We start from the raw sequence: 23,348 nt of genomic DNA, 5'->3' as shown, positions 1-23,348 counted from the left end.
GTTTGTTTACTTCGTGGAAGTTTCATTTTCAAGTATTTCTTTTACCTAAATCCACGAATTACAATATGTGTCATAAATATTAGAGGATTGTTTCTGCACAAAATATTCAGATACAAAGATATGGAAAGAAAAACATCTCTAACATTGTCACGGATATTACGTGTGGCGTAACAAAGTGTTGATGAGTTGATATGCATTTGTCAAAACAAGCTTAAGAAGAGCTTGTCAAAATATATGATCGAAAATTTGCTAAGCGCATATAAAGCTCCGTCACAAATTAATTGAGAATTAATGTAGGCATGCGTAGTCAACTGCACCAACTCTCCATGTTCATGGTCATGGCAACGACCAACTATATGTACTATTACCAATTGTAAAGTAATTAGCTTGCTGTGTCACAAATTTTAAGATGAATCGTGTGCGCACGTAGTCTGCTTGAGCATGCGCAGTCGACTCGACCAGCTGCCCAAGTTCATGATCATGCCAACGACCAACTGCATCTACTAGCACCGATTTTGGAAAATAGCATGCTCATTAACAATGTAATAGAAAACATCTGCGCATGCGCTCGAGCATGGGCAGTCCACTGGACTAATTGTTCATAGTCATGACAACGACTAACTATATGTACTTGCACTACATTTGTAGCAATTAACTTACTTAGTCGCAAATTATCAAAGAAATCAACTGAGCATGCGCAGTAACGATGTCAATTATACCACAACTTTTGTAAGCCTTTGAATGTGTATATAATATAAAGCCAATACTAGGTATAGTAGATGTCAACTAGCAGTGGAAGCTGGGTGCGAGATAGTATGCAGTGGCTTAGGGGTCCACACTTCGGTGGCGACCGCACTCTCCTGCGTACCCCGAGCAAAGCCTATCAGGTGATCTCGGGGTCTGATGGGCGGAAGCTTGCTATTGCATCTCAAGTAAGATAGCGTGGAGGGGCCGAAATCTCCTACCGAAACGTTAACATGCGGCGTCTAGTGCCTTGCGCTTAAGAAGGTATCGGGAAACATGGACCGAAACGGGGTTTTGCTTTCGAATTTTATCTTTTTGTTTATTATTTCTCATAAAATAAACCAAGTAATGTTTCATTTAACTTCTTCTGACACTGTCCATCTTTTCTCACACTTATAATTTAAGACAACCTTAAACATGTTTTATACAATTTTATTGGTTTATATCTTTCTTTTTAACTCTCTAATTTGCTGTTTCTCGTGTATCACGAAAAACCATCCATAGGCTTCATGACAGACAGGATTATCTGGTTCCCTTAATTAATATGAGATGCTCTAGTGCTCAACTATCTCGGGGTATCGGGTGGCATGGACCAAAAATGACATTTTGATGTTTTCAAAATTTGTCTTTTTTCTTTACAAGAATCCTTCTCAAAAGGAACTAGAACATCAAGGATACTGCATAGGTTCAAACAACCTGCATTACTTGTTACCTTTTAAAATGTAACTTTCTCATAACTCTTTCGCGATGAACGAGAGCCTCCTTATACATTATACTGCTCAGGAGTAACTTAACACTGCGTTCGCGTTCTATTTGCGTTCAATTTGCGTTTTGAACGAGGCGGGAACGCGTCCCGAACGCGTTCGAGAAAATTTTAAAACGCGCTCTCGATTATTCAAAAACTCGGTGTAACATGGAAATTTTCGAAATTGAACACTTGCGTAACGAGTATAAATGATGATTACCGATCAATGATCAGATGCGGCCAACAACGCGTTTTGATATGCGTTCCATCTTAAGCCGAATGCAATTAGAACGCAACTGGAACGCATTTTGGAACGAGTTCGGAACGCGTTCCGGACGCGTTTTCGGTAAATTTACTTCTGAGCAGTACTGCTCTCTCTATTATGAGTGAGGCATCCATGGGCTTCATGGGAAATGGGGATTATTTATTTTTTCATGATAGTTTCAAAGATTATCATTTAGTAAGCCAAGCAATTTGTATCGTCTAAATTAAACCTCGCGTACAAAATTTCGCGTACAATACTCATGTCCATCATCACAGCCATTTTAAGTTATCCCTTGATATTTTCAGCATCAAGCTTATCTGAAACGATTTGGAGAGATAAAAAATGTCAGAAGCTACTGTGCTAAGTATTGGTTACCGTTTTCCGGATATATGACATCTATACAAAGTATATGACATTAAAGACAGTAGCTATAAATTCTTCCTTACTTTAATGCTTGTTTTCTTCATGATCTTCATTTTCAAGTGGAAGCTTAGAGTGAATTTTCAAGCATGGCTATAATTATATTTACAAATACATATTCAACAAAGATAAATTTCTTTATGACAATGCGATTCAATGAAAGGAACTTGGAGTCCAAAACGAGCTCTTAAATTCATCGAAAATGGCAAATAACAAGTCATTATATATATTTTATTGAGGCTAAACAATGAGCTATATTTATTGTTCATTTTTCATGTTTAGTAACACCAACACACAGTTAGTACATACAATACTGTATATGTGATTAATCGCTATGTGATGAAAATGGCAAAAGGTTGTACAGTGAAAAAATCAAAACTTCCAGTAAATTTACACTCTACAAATCAACAATACAAACTATTAACAAGGTAGAACCATTCATCTTATTTTTAACATCAATTTGAAAATTTCATTGTCTACATGGATGTCACTGTCAGCATCTTCGGATGTGCTACAAATTAAAGATGGATTCCTTTCACGAAAAGGCTTTATATCCATCACGCTCATACTTTTCAGCAGTTTTTGTCTTTGCATTATGCAAAACAGCTTGATGGTTGGTCAGACGAACACAATGCATCTCTCTAGCAAATCAGCTGCCATTTTATCACCCTTTCTCTGCCAAGCTTTTTTCGATTGGCTTTCACAACAGCTTGGCCAACATGAAAATGGTATGCTTTATAATCCTTTGCCTTTTGAGTTCATAATATTTTTCTGCTTTTCTTTGGCAGCGGTTATTCTCTATTAACTGGAAAAACAACAACACAATTAACTGAAGAATGAGTATTTTACAATTATCACATGTGCAAAAGATAACAAATAAAAATCAAATCAAATTTTAGAAATGCAACATTCTGCCACAAAAATATCCCAATATCCTGAGACTTATATCCAAGTAGATTTATTGGCTTAGAGAAAAAATCCAGCACTGTATATATGTCTTTTTTCCTTTTGCAAGCAATACTTCACATATTTTCCTTTTTGATTCTATTTCAGCAAGTTGTTCTTGTTTATCCAAAATATATTCTGCCACTACATTTTGGTTCAGAATATGTTGGCAGTGAATGCGATTCATATTCTTAGGCTTTCCTTTACGAGATATACAGTGCTGGATTTTTCTCTAAACCAATAATTACCTTAAACTCTGCTTGGATATAGTCTCAGGATATTGGCATATTTTTCGTGGCACAACGTTGCATTTCTAAAATTTTATTTTATTTTCGATTCATATTCATTATTCATAATGAATATGAATCATTATTGTCAGCTACCTCAAAGGAAATCTTGGCTTCTAATATGCATTATCTCATGAAGGAGCAGATACCCCCAGCTGGCTTTGCTCTATACAAGTCCCAGTCATTCTGCTGCTCATTTACCACCTGTAAGGGCAAAAGGTTAATGAAAAATTATTTACATCTCCCATGGAATGAAAAATCATTTACATCTCCCCATGAGCTCATATCCGTCTTTCCATCGTTAAATACTAAGCATTACAGTGTTAACAGTCGTGGTGAGATCATCGCTTGCTACAATGACAAATTGAAGTTTTGAAAAATGATGATGTGAAGATTATCAAAGGCAATTTAAGACTAAGTAGCATGTGCACTTGATAGAACATGATAGCCTCACATGCTAGGAACAACTATTGTTGATATATTTTGCTATTTCTCCTTCGACAATACAAAACCCTCCGATTTACTGTTCGGAGGTATATGGTTTTATAAGTTTTGACAAACATTTTAATTTGACAAATAAGAAAATCATTAGGAATTTCAAATGTATTGAAGATTATCCACATGTCACTCCGCTAGAGGATACTGAATGGAATTTAAAAGCTCTCAACCATTATCTGGTGTTGCTGAGAAATGATTCGTTGTTACTGCTTTCAAGGTCTTTGTTTTGACAGCAACGGGAATTCCAAATGGATCTTTCTACCGGTTAAAAGTGAATTTGACTCTTTCTAACAAAAATGAAATTCTTCTAAGCGGAAGAAAACAATTTACTTTTACTGTATGGAAGCTCTTTAATTTCGATATTAAGATTGGGAGTAAAATTTTGGGATCTGGCATTTCACTTTGGCCTTGTAAAATTCTCATTTTGATAGTTCAGGGATCTTTCAGTTTGTGATGAAACAGGAACAATTCAATGTCAATCCAATGCGAATCCAATTCTAACTACTGTGTTTTATAGTAAATATCAAAATGTAAGCCATGGATAACTGTAAATATTTTGAATCAGTCGGCAAATGACTATTTCCATAATGCAATATTCAATACAATAATTTAAATCATGATAACAAACTTTACCAATTGTGCTATAAAGATTAATAATAATCATAAAACTGCATGCATAATCATTTTAGCCCTTATGTATATATGAGAGAAAACTACTAGTTTAGACACTTTAGAAATAGATGCAGACAGAAAAGACTTCGAAATACTATAAAATATGTTTAACTGCCTATATTATATATATATAGCCTGGTAGTATTATGCAATTTGTTTATTTCCGTGTGACAGTAGATGAAAATGTATTAATACATGTATGTGACTCAGTGCTGTAGAACTAAATTTATCAGAGGAGGCTCTCTTGACGTTTTAGTTAATAGTGCCCTTTTAAAATATACCCATTTCAAAGTTAGAATGGGGGCTCCCCCCAAGCGCCCTCCCACTTCTACACCATGTATGTGAATAAATCACACCAAAACACGTTGTACAAATGTTCTTGGTTTCTTGCAAATTTGTCAAACCTAGATAAATTTTCCAATACGAGCGAAACACATATTACAGTAAAAAAATTGCATAATTACATTTTCAATAATTAAGACTTTCAGCAATATTGCTTAGTCGCTTGGATAAATCAACAGGTGACCAAACATTTTCTCATTTCAATGAGATCCACATATATTAACAGATTTATCTGATTTTAGTATTGGTAGTAAAACTCAAGCCAAACATTAACTGAAAAAGGCCATAAGTGCAAAAATATATGGCATTTCATTCGAGCGAAATTGCTAAAAATCACTGACCGTGATGAATTGAGGATTGTAGGTATTATTCGATTAGATCATTTTTGCCTAAAAGTCATGAAAAATAATGAAAAGAAAGTCGTCTATATTTACATTTGAGATGAATAAATGGATAATTCTTTTATATTTATTAATGACGTTGTTTTTGGATCACCAATATGGCTGTTTTCTTCATTGTCGTGTTCATCCATTGGGAATAAGTAAAAACGCTTTATACTGGGTGAGCGTAATAACCTTACCCTATTACGAGATTTAATAATACTAAGAAGCTAAAATAGACCTTAAAATGCATATTCTCCCGTAAATCTTTGATTATGATTTTGCCATTAGATTTAAGGTGGATATTACCAAGTTAGTAGCCGCAATAATCTTTTTCGTAAGATTTTTAAAACTGTTAACAACTATAATGATGTTGCCCTCAAAACGTTTAAGCAAAATCATCATTCATTTCTTTGAAATCTCCTTCACTTCTTTTTTCCAGTAAATAAACACAAAAATATTTTCATGTCATAAACAAACATTTGGGGTGACCTACTTCCTTGCATACTATTTTACAACATTTGAATAACCTGATTAATTTTCAGCATTAATTGCAATACATTTAGTTGCATTGTTCAAAAACTATTTTTTTAACCAGTAAAGGATATATTTTCTTTGACAACAATTACAAGACCATTTGAGGATCCACCCTGGGCAACTTCAATAATTACCTTCTTTCCAACCTATCTGAAATATTTCAAAAGTTTTTTCGTATGAAAATATAAAAACGTTTCCACAACATCATTTATCACATTGAAGGCTTTTGTCCCAAGAAAGATTCTAGTGATATTATATCCTCGCCTACTACCAACATAAATCTTTCTTTTGTTTGGATTTATTTCTTGTTGATTTCACCTCTATGGATCGTTTGTTTACATTTTCCCAAGCAACCTGAACTATTTTAGAGCTTCTCTTGTTGGACGTTCGATCTAGTTCTTTCTGAACAAGACGCAAAAAATCATCTCCGTTACTGTTTCATCATCGGAATGTGCTAAGTTTTTCACGTGACGTTTGCCATCTCTCAAGGCCGATATTTCTTTTTTCCATTTGCCTTTACTTCCTATATAGCACGAAAGAAAATACAAAACTATTCCTGCACTATTCAAATTAACTTTGTTAACATAATTGTTTGATTCAAAATCAGGTTCTTTGAAATTTTGTAATGTCGTTGATATTGGTGGAGTTTATATGGCAAAATTTTATTAAGGTAGAGTGTTAAACACGGATCTTGCCTTCGGCCTTTTCAAATGTTAGATCTTTATTTCTGTGTGTAAGATTTAGTTTGGAAATGAATAACTCTTATCGATAGGATACTCTCCTATCTTGTGGATACATATCCAATAGATAAAAATGCGTTGCACGAAACTTGGATAGTAGGGTGAAAACTATCCACTGGATAAACATATTTAATTATTTTTGCATATTTACATAAATTATCATACACTTATAATAATCGTGTGAAAGTATTCCTTCCATATGGTAGCTACTAAAAAGATAATAAGCAATTATTGGATGAGGTTGAGCATGATATCAAGAATTATTCAGACCGATGTCATTGTTATCTGCCGAAACGAAGCTAAGCAGTAATCTCCCCACACGAGCTTGGACTTTAGAATTATCAAGAAACTGCAAACCAGGCATTCTATATAATGCCATTTTTCATTTAAATAGTATATTTCAACCTCAAAACAACTGACTTAATCTCAAATTTTTTATCAATTGGATATTGTATTTAAACTAACTCCGAGCCTTGGATAAATTTTTCCTGTGGATAAGGATGTTTATCCATGAATGTTATTCAAGCTTCAAACACAAACTAAACAATGGATAAAATTTTATCCTTTGATATTGTATTTCTAAATCCAAGCTGCTGATAGCGATGTTTATCCACTGAATAAAGTTATTCAAGCTTTCGTACAACGCAAATTAAATAATGGATAAAATTTTATCTATTGGATAGCGAGTTATCCGTTGAATAGTGACTTATCCACCTTTTGTGCAACCGGCCCTGACTGCTGTACTTACGAAAATTTTAAAACCTAACATGCTGTGTTGCTGTAAACTTCTCTTTGTGTGGTATAAGAGATCAAATCATTAACTTTGAATACGATTTTCATTGAATCTGCTTTCTTTTTTGCAAAACATCGGTTATCAGCCTATTTTTGTTGTATTCCCAGATTTAAACCAACCTCCACGCAATTATCAAACAATTGACTCGCAAATGGCGGCTAGTTTCCGCAGTAGAATTGACAAAATAATCTTTTGTACTTGACCACAAATATGGAGGCAGTGGTTGAACATGCAAACCACTTATAGCCGTCGTGTGTCTTCCTTGTTGGCTTCTTTGTGTTTTTTGACAATTGATGGTTTTAGGATATTAAATCTTTCGAAATAAATTTTTTTGAAAACAAATTTTTAAAATAAATTGTAATGTTATCTCAATTTGTTGACGTAAGAAAATTAAGAGAGCATTCATCTTTATGGAATAATAGTAATAATATCGGATATCGCTATTCTCCATGCTTGAAATACATCCAAAGTTAATTTGATTTTATCTGCGTCCAAAGTTCAGGGCTGTCTATGCCATTTTCTGCCTGTTATTTCCCAAAATTTGTAGTTTGAGTTGGTTTTGCTGATAATTTAGCGACGTTTCTCCTATCAGTTCTTGGTGTCTTTAATTATTACATTTTTCACAATATCCACAGAAATACAAATTAAACTGCAGGGTTAGATTTTCGTTCATGCATTGTTGATCTTTAAATGTTTGATCAGATTTGGTTTCTTATTGATTTCTTGTTTACATAACTGTCTTGCATATCTTGCTAAAAATGATCCCTTATGTTTCTGTCAATAAATATAAATGACTTTAACTCATTAAAATATATTTTGACTTTAACTGGTACATGTAAAGCTTAGAAAAACATTAACTTATACAGATACATTAGACTTTAACTAGTATATTTAAAGCTTATAATAACATTAACTCATACAGAATTATCTTATTTCATGCTAATAAGATGTTTAAAAACAGAACAATGGTTATTTGCTGGCTGTTTTTCAGCATCACTTTTAATCTTTTACGGTGGCAAATGAAAAAATTTTGCAAATAAGTAGCATCAGGCATCGTCCGAGATGCCCTCAATTTTTATGACTTCATCCTTTACATTAATGTTCAAATTCGCATACTCTGTTGTCCTCAGTTTCGTTTCCAATACCAAACCATCATCATCTAAAGCGACATTAGTCATTCCTTTCTCAGTTTCTGTCGGTGTTGCACATTCTTCTTCTGTGTTGGTTTGGTTTACGTACGCTTCATCACATTTGTCATGTGACTTTTGGCATCTATGTTCGTAAACAGATAATAAAAAATGGGCTTAAGTCGTGTATGTGTGAACATCGAACATTCAGTTTTTTGTTTAGCAACTGGTTTTAATGCATAGCAAGCTTCATTACTTTTATGCTAGGTATGATGTGCGAAATATTGCAAGCGTTTACGTCTTAATCGATGTCTTAGTAAGGAAATCTTAGAATAAGAATTTATATTATAGAGGGTTAGTTGCACGAAGACTATAATTTATGTTGCCCAATCATAAGCTAATAAGAAACTTATAAAAAAGGTGTTTATTTTTTTTATCATTTATATGAATTAATTTTTTCAAGATAGTTACCTTATTGTATAGTTAAATTAGAGACTTTTTAGGCTTTTGCAATTTTTGAAATTATTAAATAAGCGGTTTGCTATATGTGTCAATGCAGTAGATATTGCTATTCTTTTTTCTGCAACTGACCATGGAAGTGTATAAGAGCTTGTAGATACGTCGTTCTTGCACTCACCTTCTTCTCAATTTATGAATGATTAATGTTACACCACAATGAAAACAATGAGAACACAAAGTGAGATAATTGTCAGCGTAAGTATATTACTTTCATTCATGTTTTACCACCTGAAAGTTTAAACAAAAACACTTGAAAGAAGTACTTGTTTATTGAATCCTTCCTAACATGCTTCCAACTTGCATGAACGAATTGGGTAGACATATGTGGCAAAGAAAACTCTATAATTTTAGTCATGAATTTCTTTAGTCGACGATTTTTTATGGAATGAAGTTTAATCTTGTTTCGTGATTGCATGTTGTCATTTTCAACTGTTGGACAATTAAAAAATGGATGATTTAAAGTTTTACTTGCTTGTATAGCTGCATTTTTAGAGGATTGAACCTGTCCCCAAACTGATTTCTATGAGCTACTTTCTCGTTCGGCTTTTGCTTTAACGGGATTCGAGATTTATCTAATTTGTTCGTTGATATATATGGCACGTATGAAATTGCGTTTTGATATATCAAATAGCACCTCCTTACGAGTAACATGGCGTCACAGTACTTAGCTAATCACAAATCGATATTTCAAGGAAAGCAAATTTTGTGACTTATATCCATGGCATTACAAACTTAATTTAGACATATTATCAATTGTTAACGTTATACTAACTGTATTCAAAAATGATTTGTAATATTTAAAGGCCATTACAAAGTTAAATAGGAACGTTGCTAAGGCAAAAACTTTTTTTGAATTATTGTGTGTTTAGTCTTATTGTAAATTCGACGCCATTGCAACCACATTTTGTTTGTATTCAAATACGGCATAGATATGAAAGAAGAAAGAAATCAAGGCTTTAACTTTCTTTTTAAAATACCATGGCAATACGATAAACGAATGTATTGTACAATCAGAAAATTTATGTCTACCAAACCACCGTCATTCCTGAAAAAATTTATTGTGGTTTTAGCATGTTAGTGCTAATATTGAAAAAAACTACAAACCATTCTCAGTAGTAGTACAATGAATTGTTGCTTGTCTTTATATACGTTAACGCAATCTTTGCTTGTCTTTGTCGTTAGATATTATGATTCATATTTTCCCAAGCATGGAATTTTATTCTTTTAATAGCTTTCTAAGCAATCGAAGAAATCAATGGCTTTCTCAACCAAAGTATAAACAGCTGAGCAAACACCTATCTCAAACCCATTCAAAATCTGCAGTCTGCCTTTACGAAAAGTTCAGATTCAATTTCATATATGAAATGATATGTGAAACCTTATGTGAAATTGAAACACTTCATATATGAAATGTCTATTTCATATAAGAAATTCCATTTCATATTTGAAATCAAATGTGAAATTTTCGTAAGGGTGTCTTCACAAATATTTTATTAAAATCTCTGACTCACTTTTAAATCGCAGGATTGCACGTTTTAAGAACTATATGTTGACATCAGCTGGATCTTGATCTTTGTGACAATCTCAGTAGAAAAGTATGGATTTTGTTTCATTGTAAACGCTTTACAATGAAATACTGCAACTTATACGTGGACTTCGAGCAAATTGTATTTTTACATATCATAATTGTCATTATGGATTACGTTACCAATGAAACGTCGTCTTTTAATCACCTGGATTAATTATAAAATCACTCTAATCTTCGTAATATAAACACAGAGAACAAATACGTTTTCAAAGTATCGTCAAGCCAAAACTTGAAATTTCCATTTTTGATTGCTCATAGGCAAAACCAATAAGAAATATATCTTTGAACATTCATATCAATGCACTTTTCTGTTGAAAATGACACAAAAACTAAATTGCCATCCCCTATTTTGTTTTCCTTAAAGAGGTGCATATTTTTTGTTATTACGACTGGCAGTTATTGTTTATATCTCATCGTAGTTACGAGTTATCTCACTAATCTCTATATAAATACTGATAAATACCTAAATCCTCAAGATGTGAGTACCACTGATATATTATTACTCCCGCTATCTGATATAACTCCCAGTTTTAAAATGCATTTGGATTTTCCAGTCATCTCGTGAGATTTTTCACAAACAACGCGTGACTGACACGAACTCCTTGAACAAATGAAATTTTTCATTCGTTTCACGCGTGAGTGTCGCTAATGAAATGTACACTAAAACATGATTGAAACGATCTGCAGGAACATTTAAGATTACACTGGTAATTAGCAACTATTAAACAAGTATACTGAACATATGACCAAACTAAATAAGAAGCATATAGTATATTGCTACAATAGTGCGACCTACAATACAATGCCTGCATAACTTATATTAATAATTAAAATTACTCCATGATCTAGATAATAACCATTTCTTTGTTTGCTGGTACGTTGTAAATAAAATAGATCGGTGAAGCCGTGTCTCTGCTATAACATAGCGCTTTTCTTGATTCAATTTGTTCTTTTATATTAAATGGCAGTCGTCTTGAAGAAATTTTCAGGCAGGATATGCTTCACTTAATTTGCTAACATAAATCGAACTAATCATCGGTAATCTCACACCTGTGGAGCCTCTACAATAATAATTTAGCAACAGCAACTGTTTCTAAGACTTCTCTTTGAAACAACATTTTTCCTAAGATTATTTGGTTCCACCCAACCAGACATGTAAAAATCTTTTCCCTTAAGTTTTCTTTCTCCTTCATGCGCTAATTTTTTTGATGACTATCTATTAAAGCTGCGGATATTTTGTCTTTTCAGTTGTCTTTATCTTTCACAAAGCACGATAGAAAATAAGTATGATTCCAGCACTGTGTAAATCATCTTTATTAATTCTCACCCTGATAGAACTCTTAGCTAAGATTTATAGCATCTTACAGTATCCTATTTAAGACTGCTATTCCATGACCAGGGAATAATATTTCGAGTCAAATTTCTGAAATATATATTTCTAACTGACTATTATTGCAGTTCAAGGCTTGAACTTAAATATTTTGTTTTTCCTTAGAATAAATCTTACACGTAAGACCAAAATCGGTGATCTTTATTTCAAACGCAGAGATACTACTTGGATTAAAATTTACAACAAGAATGTTTCCAACATGAAGATCGCGATGTATTTTTACTGGTTTTGAAATAAAAGCGTACGTCTCTAAATGCGTACATAGTAACGCAACGTTTGTGAGCAATTTGTCTTTTCCATGCAGAGACAAAGTATACGCTTCCATCGCATCATATGGAGCAATGAAACATAACGGAAACTGTTAAATTGACCCTGTCAGCAAAAATTTTTATTTACAACACTGGGTGTGATGTAAAAATTGCATAGTCAAAAGCTTTTCAATTTGGTTAAATTTTCTTCTAGTTATGGTGGGTTTCATAACTTGTTTCACAACTTGCGTTGTCTTCTCGTTAGTCTTTGCCAGGTTTTGAATAATGCCAATTGGCAAGTCTCTGCGATTTTTCAGTTTAAGCTGATATCAGGATGCTTCAGTTTGTGATTACTTAGACTGAAAATTACCATACGTGTAGATCAGCATTATTAAGGTTGGCCAATCAGGCTTCCTTTATTTCTACACCAGTTTCAATCAGGGAGCCATAAAGCCAAAGTACCTTGAGCAACTTGCTCAAAGTCTTGAAACAACTGAATTGGAATCGCTTTAGAAATGCGAATAATAGCCAAATTTTAATTTTCTGTAAAAATTTCACACTGGTAATGTATAAAATTCAAACTAGGAAGTGCAGAATTCATTTCAACCAGACATGAATAATATAAAATTGCTTACTTAGAAAAGCATTTTAGTTGCGAGTTACATACGTAATGACATGGTTTCAGATGCAATTTGGAAAAGACCATGCACTAGTGGTTATTCTACCTGGTAATTTTATGGAGCAATTTAGCTAGTAATCACGAGAAACTCTGAGTGGTAATAACGGTGAAATAATCTAACTGAATGACGAGAAATTTTATATAGCTACCTGGTAGCATCAGGGGAATTGCTTATTTGACAGAGGGAAAAGATTTTCCAAGGAAGAGAGGTTAACATTGTCCTACTTAAAGGAAGCCAGTGCCTGGGGCGTTTGAAGAAACATAGTCTTGCAGATAAGTGAATCATGCAAAATGGCGTCATTGGCTGTTTTAAAAAATTATCTGTTTCTTTTAATGAATGCGCATTTAGTAATTTATTTTAATTTTATGTTTCAATGAAAACGCGCATGGTAATAATCAATTCAAATGCTGGTGGTATAAAGTATGGAGTTGGCTTTGAAATGAGAACTTACTGTACAATTTCATAGCCTCTTATACTGTTATATTAATTGTCCATAGTACGTAATGCCATTTTAGAACTTTTCATGAGGAGGCACTAAACATTTTTTCTGGGAGAGACGGTTGACTGCGCACTCTCTCACCACTCCAGAAAATATACCCCTGGTAAGTCAGTAACTTTTAAAATTTTTGGTATCCATCACGTGACATTGTTTATGACGAAAGGATTGCCCAATAGAAATTTCATTTGTAACTCGAGACATATGACCGATCGTAAAAACTTACTGATTTTAAAGGTTAATTTATCAAATATCAAATTACAACCCTTTACAGCCCACCCAGGAATTAAAAAATCAAAATAGTCATACTAAGACTTCAATTGAACTTTCAAATTACAATTTCGTGGCAGCAAAAACAACTTTATACGACGCAATGTTCGAACAGAATGACATCGTTAAACGCCATACTAGGATACACTTAATTTAAGTGGTCCATCGATTTACCATCCCAGTGTAACTAACCATGTACCACAGATTTTCGTCTCACGTTTTGTGTCATGCAATGGCATTCATAGTTAATGTAGCTGTAGCACCACAATCAAATAGCCACTATTTAAAATAGTCATGACTCATTGAAAGAAGGAAAAGCAATTTCCTCCTTTGAGCCCCAGGCTACACCGGTGAATATTACAAAACAACTTGCAAAACATTTGATGACCACGGTCATCAAATATCATAATAATGAGTTTGTTGTAGTGGATATGAAATATTATGTAGTCATATGCACTGATCATATGCTCTTGGGTTAAATTGGAAATATTCATTGATGAACAATGGTATACACTTTTTCTAACAATATAACTACAAACTTTCTTTAGAGGCACAAACATCCATCAGCGATTCAGCTTTGGCCACTTCAATGATTATTTTTTTCATCTCGTCATCTGCACTCTGAAACATTTCATGAGCTTTTTCTTCCGAAGCTATAGATAGCGTTTCCTCCTTGCCATTAATCATATTTTTGTAATTTAACACTTGCAGTTCTTTTTGAATGCCCAATTGCTTCTCAATTTGTTCTTTTATATTTGCAAGGCTGTCCTCTTGAAGAAAGATTCTCTCAAGCTTTTCATCGTCTTCTTTACGAACATAAATCTTTCTTTTTTTCTCAGATACAGTTATCGGTGATTTCACTTCTGTCGGCGGCTCGTTTACGTTTTCCCATGCAACATTAACTATACTTAGCCCTTCTTTTGCACTAGGACGATGATGTGGTTCGTCCTGAACAAGACGGGAAAAATCATCTCTAGTGTCTCGTCATCTTTATGTGCTAAAGTTTGTCGGGTCACGTTTGCCTTCCCTCAATGCACGTATTTCCTCTTTCCACTTGCCTTTAATCTCTATATAGCACGATAGAAAATACAAACAATTCCTGCACTGTATAAATCAACTTGTTATCATAATAGCTTGAGTCAAGTTCCGGTGCTCGAAAATATTCATTTCCTACACCACTAGACAACTCTTGAAGCTCAATGCTCGAACTAAAAACTCAATTGTTCTTTGGTAAAATCTTCCGGGTAAGACCAAAGTCGGTGATCTTGGATTTCAATCTCAGAGATATTGCTTATATTTGAATTAACAACAAGAATATTTGCAAGATGAAGATCGCGATGTACGAGTTGTTCTGCGTGTAAAGTTTGAAGACCGTTTAAAATTTGGGGAAAACTTGTCGATATAATCTTGTAGTCTTTACAATCTCAGCGCCATTACCAAAATTGTTCTCGTATACAAAGTCACACAAAGTTTTAGAACAAAGTTCCATCTTAATAAACAAAAATTTTCATTGTTGATGTCCATTTTCCAACAGCCGAATACTTTATATGTGTTTCCAATTCTTTTCCGTAAAGTTTTAATTTCGCGATCACAGCTTTTTGCCGTATCTGTTAAAATAGGGCAATATTTAACTACGTAATGTTGTTCATCAAAGGTGTGCTGCCTCAATAACTCTACCATAACGTCCTTGGCCGAGAAAGCGAATATATTCAAGATCCGCTCTTTTTAGTTTATCTGCTAAAGTGAAATCTGTCTATATTATATTTTTCCATAGTTGATTCTGCCATCAATGAAATGTAACGAAGTATGCGTGTATAGCAAGAATAATTCACATTAATAGTTTATGATTATTCTGTTTGCGTTTTCTTTATTTCAGCGATTCCTGGAAGACAAACCGGAAGAAATGTTCAAAATATAACAATAAAATAAGTCTCAGTTGCACTCACTGATCTGATAATATAATGGATATAGCTACTACAGCCTACAGGTATCGAAGTGAAACCCTAATTATATGCAAAATGCACTTTCCGGTTACCCACTTGAAATACAAATCACTATAGAAATGTATGACGGATAACGTTTTACAAATAAGGATTTTCGAATATTTAAGCATTTCGTGACCTTTTTCCTTATCTCAAATATCTGTCGTGGATAAAAAAGTTATTTAAATCAATTTGACATCAAAATTATTACGATGCATGTAAAATATCTGCGTTCGTGTTCATTTGAAAATTGCTCGTGCAAATTGAATTTGCCCCATCGTTGCCAGGCAAGTTATTTCACAGCTCATCTTCCAAGTTTAGATGCAGTTATGGTCTAGATGTGTTTCAATGTTTAAAATTGTGGCAAATACCTTTATTTTATCATTCTTTATAATCTAGAGATTGTTGTATGTTACTTTGCCGTGGCTTAATGAGTCGGGTACTATTGGTGTAGAACAAGTTTATTCTTATTTAGTTTTAATTCTGTTTTATTTCATAAGAATAATATTATCTTCATACCTTGCTATAGCATTTAGATATGGTATTCGTCAATAAGCACGTATGATTGTTATTGTCATAACATGTGCATCAATTGCATTCTATACAAAGCTTCAGCATGAGATTTTATTCCTTGTAATAAACATGTTTTGTTAAAACATTCACAGCATTCTTACTCATTGATGAATGTCATATCCAAATGGTATAGCAAGGTGTAATGACAATATTATATTTATAAATAGAAATAAAAACTGAGAATAAAGTAACGAAAAACGCTTTGGAAATTTGTTCGTTCCTATACAAATGAACGACTCATGTAGTGACATACAACAAACTCTAGATTATAAAATGATAAAATAAAGTGTACCACAATTTCTAAGCATTGAAACATATTCTAGATCATAACTGCTAAACTTGAAAACGAGCTGTGAATTATCTTGCCTTGGCAACGATGGGGCAAATTCGATTCTTACACGAGCAATTTTCAAATGAACACAAACATAGATATTTTACAGGTATCGAAATAATTTTTTCTGTAAAATTGATTTAAATAACTTTTTACATCCATGACAGATGTTTGAATAAGTAAGATTCGCGAGATGCCTTAAATATGAAAATCCTTATTTGTAAACGTTATCCGCCATGCATTTCTGTATATTTTGTTCTTTAGTGGTAACCGGAAGTGCATGTTGCATATAATTAGGCTTCACTTTTGATAACATTGAGTTCTACAAGACCTCAATGCTATATAGAACTCAATGTTTGATACTTATAGAAGCTATACCCAGTCTATTATCAGATCAGTGGTTGCACAAGACCACTTGCACACACTATCTAAACGACTTTATTTGTCGATTTCAGTTAACTTTTCAAATGGCGGTTGCCAAGTTACTTTCTAATGTTGCCAACTACATTTCCAAATATGGAATATTCGATATGAACTTGTCAACTTGAGTTGACAAGTTGTGTACTTGAGTACTAAAGTACTGAAGTTGTGAACTAAAGTTGGGAAGTAATAGCAAACGCGAGGTCTTTGTACCCTGTAGACATTTGGCAATGAATCCGTTCAGTAAGCAAGGAAAAGCTTTAGCAATTCTAATCCGTTTGACGGCTCTCGAGTGTTATAATGCGATACGCCGTTAACATTATATAATAAATTTACAGTAAATGTGGCACTTGAAGAGTATCGTTGGATTTTAAATGCAGGAGTACCCTGCATACGGTGCCCTCGACGTCTGTTGCCACTCGTAACAACTACAGGCGACTCCTCAAAGAAATGCATACAGTTGCAATCATCAATGAAATATTTGCTACGTAAGCTTCTAACTTCTCCATAACGTCCGGCCGTTCTGTCTCTCGAGGAATTTGACTTATTATCTTGTAAGAGTAACCAAGATCTTTTTTCAAAATTCTTCTAATGGATGACCTGCTAGGTATGTTTGCTGGAAGGCAAATTTTGTTATTTTCTAGGTGTTGCCTAAATAGATGGTTTATTAATTTTTAGATATTCAGTGTATGCAATAACGTCATCTGTACGCGCGGTTCGAACATCACGTTCGCTCTGGCGAGGTGCAATAGAACCAGTGTCTACCCATAGATCTATTATATTTGATATAGTCTTATACGGTAGGTTTAGTTGTTTCGAAATGTTTGTCAAACGCCCTCGTTATTTAACCACTTTTCAAGTATTTCATTTCTTACTTCTATTGGTAAAGCTTTTCCTTGCTTACTGAACGGATTCATTGCCAAATGTCTACAGGGTACAAACCCTTTGCCAGTACTTCGTAACTTTAGTTCACAACTTCAGTACTCAAGTACACAACTTGTCAACTTCAGTACTCAAGTACACAACTTCAGTACTCAAGTACACAACTTGTCAACTCAAGTTTACAAGTTTATATCGAATATTCCATAATTGGAAATGTAGTTGGCAACATTAGAAAGTAATTTGGCAACCGTCATTTCAAAGTTAACTAAAATCGACAATAAAGTTACTACTGGATTTGTATCTTTGTAAAATCCTCGTGGTTATAAATTCAGTCAAAGGCCCCAAGGGAAGTGTACACGACATTACGTCATACAAGAACTCCGACACTTAGTGACTTCCTTGGCTTATAATCGGCGGCAGCATTATTACGTATGACCATGACGCAAACAAGAAAAAACTTGACTAATTGTGGATCTTTACCATAATATGATTTCACTCGGTTGCTGCTATCTCGAAAATATTAACAAAATTTCAATTTTTTTACCAATTGCCAATTGGCTGAGTCAAATTGCTTGATCTTATGTTCTGATCTTCGCGACTTTTGTCTAGAAGAATTTTTCGACAGAAATCGACATATAAAACAGCAAGCAGGTGATGAAAGAGTATTTAAAAATATCGAGTAACTTGAGCATAGTCACTGGCATAGTGTTTATAAAGTTGAATTGAATTGTTATTTGAGTATGACCAAAACACTTCATAGTGTATTTTGATTATGAAAAGAACAAGTCGTAGTGAACGTCGATAATGGCAGAGTACATAAATCAGCCAGAACTGTGTAAAAGATTAATCGATTACGTTGTGGTAGTTGGCGTGTCCCACATTAGGTTTGACGGAAACTCCCGAAACTTTGAGAAAGTTTCCCAAGGATGATTACAACGACTTTCATTTTCCTCCAACGTCGTTTTCTTCTGTCAGCCTAAAGGATCGTGTACAGCAGCAAAGAAAATCTCTCTTCGTCAAGCGACAACATTTGTTTTACTCTGACGGAAAGATTCGGGAAGACACGCTATGGAATCGCGATGAACTTCTACCGTCCTTACTACGGTTCATTTTCGAAAGAAAACAAAGAAACAAACGGAAGAGATGACGGCTATAACGAGAGTAAAGAAACGAAGCAAAAAAACACGACAAAATGTGTGTCTTTGACATCATTATATAATTACTCATCATCCTATATTCTCATCATTTCGTGAATGTCTTTATGTACTTCGACGTATGATCGAGTCGAGAGGCAGTTCTCTTTCGAAAGATTTGAACTCGAGTCAGTCATCTCATGCATTTGATTCGTGGTCTTTATTCTTATGTAATGAAGATCCAAAGTTGAGTCCATTACAAGAAGAAATGAGAGAGATTGAATCATGGATAAGACGATTGTTGTTGACTCCGGTGCCTATCCCTGGAAGGACCGAAGTTGAACTGGAGTTGGTTCCTCCTGACCTGCATCCTCCTATCTGTTTTGCATTCCCTGATGCAAAGAGGTTTTCTCTTGTTGACTTCCCAATTCATCTACCTTTAGAGCTTCTTGGTGTCGACACATTTCTAAAGGTGCTCACATATATACTACTGGAACAAAGGTATTATTTAAGATAAATAGTTTTACTGTTTTGTTATTTTTGCTTTTGGCATTGTTTTGATCAAATGCATGTGTATTTACATATGTACATGTATTGTTGTACAAAATGGCAATCAGTACTGTATTGACACTTTGGCTTTATTAAAGTTTTACATATTTTCAACTAATCCTGGCAATTGCAGGGTTTTGTAAGCCCTTCCTATTTTTAAGGCTACCTGGCAACCTTTATGACATTTGTAAAAATGCTCCAATCAATGTGTTTGATGTTGCAGAAAAATAAACATGACTATTTTTGAAAGGTTTCTCTTTTAATTGTATGCATTCCTGTTTTTTTTATTTCTGTACAGGAAACATTAAAGGTTGTTATAAAATACATTTACAAAATAAAGTGTATCCATCAGACCAATGCTTAATTTTAGTCAAACAAATATACGTAACATTAGATTTTGAATGCTGCTTGTTAAAAAGTTGATGTGTGTGGGTTTCAGGGGTAGTTTAAAGGTGAAGGTACGAGTCATAAAGGGTGAAGATAATGGGCGAGTTTAAATGGTTTTGGAAGGAAACGGAGTGGCACGAATGGTGTTGGCTTTACGATAAGAGAGGATTGGGCGAAGTCGGTTGTAGCAGTGAAGAGTTTCGGACAGAGTCCTGAGGATTGATGTAGTTATTGAGGCCGAAGTTGTGAGTTTCGTTGTGGTGTATGCTCCGCAGGTTGGACAAGTGCGGAGGAGAAGGAAAAAGTTCTACGACAGCGTGTATGCAGTGAGCAGACATTAGGGCAATGTGTGCTGGTGATTGGAACGGTCATGTGGGAAGCGTAAGAAAAGGATACAATGCGCATGGAGGTTTGGAGTTTGGTGATATTAATGCTGAAGGCGAGGCGATATTAGGTTAGCAGCAGGTTGTGGGATGGTGGTAGTGAATACATGGTTTATAAAGGAAGAAAACAAGCTTGTGACGTTATGAATCTGGTGACAGTAGGACGGTGGTGGATTATATACTGGTGAATGAAGAAGAGGAAAAACGTAAAGGATACAAAAGTGATTGCAGGAGAATGTCTGACCAACAAACTGCTGGTCATGGACTGGAGAATCAGGAAGGTGAAAGGAGAAAGGTTGAGGTAAAGGCAGGCTTAAGCTATGGAATTACGATCGAATGAGGAAACAGTGTTACCGTGACGAAAGTACGACATTGAATATTGAGGTGAGACGGTGGAGAGCGATGGACGTGCAGAGAAGGGTGTTTTAACGGCAGCGGAGAGGTATGTTGTAGAAACAAAGGCGGTGTAGTAGAAGAACAGGCATGGTGGTGGGATCAACGAGTCAGCGAAGTGATTGGCGCGAAAGTTTGGCATTTAAGGTGGAAAGTCGCGGACTGAAGCAGATAGGATCGATTACATCCGGTTCGAAAAAGGCGCGAAAGGGGTGGCTAAAGCGATAGAAAGGCATCAGAAGAGCTTTCTCAGTAAATGCAGGAGAATGGACGAAAGCGTTGTTTAGAACGGCTAGAAGAACAAGAAGGAGAGGAACGATATTTTGGGTGCTCGGCGTGCAGAACCACGATGGGGAGTTGAAGGTGTTATTGAAAGACAGGTTAAGTGTGGAGGCGTACTGTGACCGTTTGATGAATGTAGAGAATGAATGGAATGGAGAAGTTGAAGCGGATGAAGTTTGGGGGCCGAAGAAATGGTGACTGTTGATGAGGTGGTGTCGGCTCTGCGCAAGATGAAGGAGCGGCGGGACCGGTAAGAGTGGGTAGCGAAATGTTGGACAATGAACATGCATGAGAGAGAGTTGTATGTCGCAGCGAACGAGGTTTTGAGGGGGCTCAAAAGATGCCGAGTTACATGGAGAAAGAAGTCAGGTGGTCCCGCTGTAAAAGGAAAAGAACATGACGGTATGTAGAGATGGGACTATTGGCTGATGGGCATGCGTTGAAGATAGTAGAGTGTTTGAAAGAAGGTTGAGGAAGTTGTTCGGATGGGAGAGCGAGTATGGATTCATACCGGGGAGACGACGGATGCGTGTTTTGTGTTGAGGCAGCTGCAGGAGAGTTTTGGAGGGACAGAGAAATTGTATATGGTGTTTTAGATTTGGAGAAGGCGTTTGATAGAGTTCCGAAAGGTGATCGAGTACGCTGCGTAGAAAGGTGTGACAGAGAATATGGTTCGGGCAGTTATGGAGACTTATGAAGGTGTAGAGGCGGTGGTTACGGAGGAGGTGTTAGATCTGGTGTTTTTCGAGGTAAAAGTTGAGTGTTCATCAAGGTTCAGTCTTGTCGCCGTTACTGTTTGCTTGTGTGATGGATGTAGTGACAGAGGAAGTGAGGAAAAGAAGGATGCTGGTGTTTGTTGTATGCAGATGACATATGTCGGTGGCGGAGTCGAAGCAGAAAGTCATGGAATGGTACCGAGAATGGAAAACGGCAATAGAGTCAAGGGACTGAAAGTGAATGAAGGCAAAGACGAAAGGGCATGGATGCTCGAGGCAGGTGGAGGTGAAGGACAGCGATAAATGGCCATGTATGGTGTGTGTGGAAAAGAGTTGGGTAGATTCGATAGTAATGTGGGAAATGCAGTAGGGTAAGGTTCATGGAGATGTTCAGGTGTCCGTGGTTGCATTGACAAGATAACTGATTTTGAGTGCGGGACGTGTCGAAGTGGTAGGCGAGTCGCGATTGAACGGTTTGAACTGGGTGACGTGAGTTTGGAAGGTGTATCAGGTTTAAATATCTGGGCGATGTACTAAATGATGGTGGAGGATTGCGAGCAAGCGGTGAGGGCAGAGCAAAGCAGCGTGGTGGAATTTTAGAGGGGTTGTCGGGAATGTTGTGCGGAGAAAGTCGACTTCGTTGCGAAGCAGAAGGAGGGTTGTATAAGGCATAGTGTTAGAAGTGTTTTGGGATATGGGCAGAGTGTTTGGGCGCCGAAAGCAGAAGGACCTGAAGATTGGCGTCGACGGAAGGGAGAATGCTTGGATGATGTGGTGTGGTTAATGGATAGGATTCAAAGTGAAGAGATTAGAAAAGAGTTGGTGTTGAGTGTATCGAGAGTTGGGTAAGAGCGCCAGCGTTTGAGGTGGTTTGGGCATGTGGAAAGGAGGAGAAGAAAGTGCATGAAATTGTTAAGAACGGTACATATGAATGTTGATGATGGAGTCCGCAAACGAGGTAGACCGAAAGAATGGATGGATGCTGTGAACAGTGATATGAGGCGATGGGTATAACGAGAGATATGGCAGAGATAGAGACGTTTGGCGTGGAAAATTCATGGACCGGTCAGCCCCTGGCAAAGGGATTTATTACTGGTATATAAATGTTGTTTGTTGTTTGTTTGCTTGTTGAGAGGAACAACTTAATTCCTAAACGTTTTTTCATTTTTGTTGATTTAAAATTGCACATTTATATCCTGTCATCCACAGTTAAATTGATCGTTTATCTCAAATGACATTTTGTAAGAAAAAAGTGTTGTGTTGAAGTTGTATTAAACAATACAATAATATAAAATGACATTTAAAAATACAATTATTTGATATTTTAGGTTTTTTCAATGTACAAAATGACATTTTACAATACACAATTATTTGATATTTTAGGTTTGTTTCAATGTACAATGTTTACAAAATACACAATTGATATTTTAGGTTGTTTTCAATGTACAAATGACATTTTACAAAATACATTATTTGATAATTTTAGGTTGTTTTCAATGTACAAAATGACATTTTACAAAATACACAAATTATTTGATATTTTAGGTTGTTTAATGTTGATGTTTATCAATGTAAATTATTTGTTATTTTGCCTGTTTCATTAAAATTGTCAGTTGACACCAATCAGAGTT

General features: G+C 35.2%; 1 long non-coding RNA gene across 1 annotated transcript; it reads right to left on the bottom strand.

Annotated features, from left to right (window-relative positions):
• Positions 1 to 8,163: 8,163 nt before the first annotated feature.
• On the bottom strand, positions 8,164 to 10,669 carry LOC124454474. Its single transcript, XR_006951463.1, has 3 exons — positions 10,526 to 10,669; positions 9,133 to 9,242; positions 8,164 to 8,640 (listed from the first exon to the last, which is right to left on the bottom strand). It is a non-coding gene; the product is annotated as an uncharacterized LOC124454474 (long non-coding RNA).
• Between the last annotated feature and the right edge of the window lie 12,679 nt (positions 10,670 to 23,348).

This window comes from Xenia sp. Carnegie-2017, unplaced genomic scaffold (assembly GCF_021976095.1).
Source record: "Xenia sp. Carnegie-2017 unplaced genomic scaffold, XeniaSp_v1 HiC_scaffold_3, whole genome shotgun sequence".
NCBI lineage: Eukaryota > Metazoa > Cnidaria > Anthozoa > Malacalcyonacea > Xeniidae > Xenia > Xenia sp. Carnegie-2017.
Note: the sequence above shows the minus strand (reverse complement) of the source record. Positions and strands in the feature narration are given on the sequence as shown.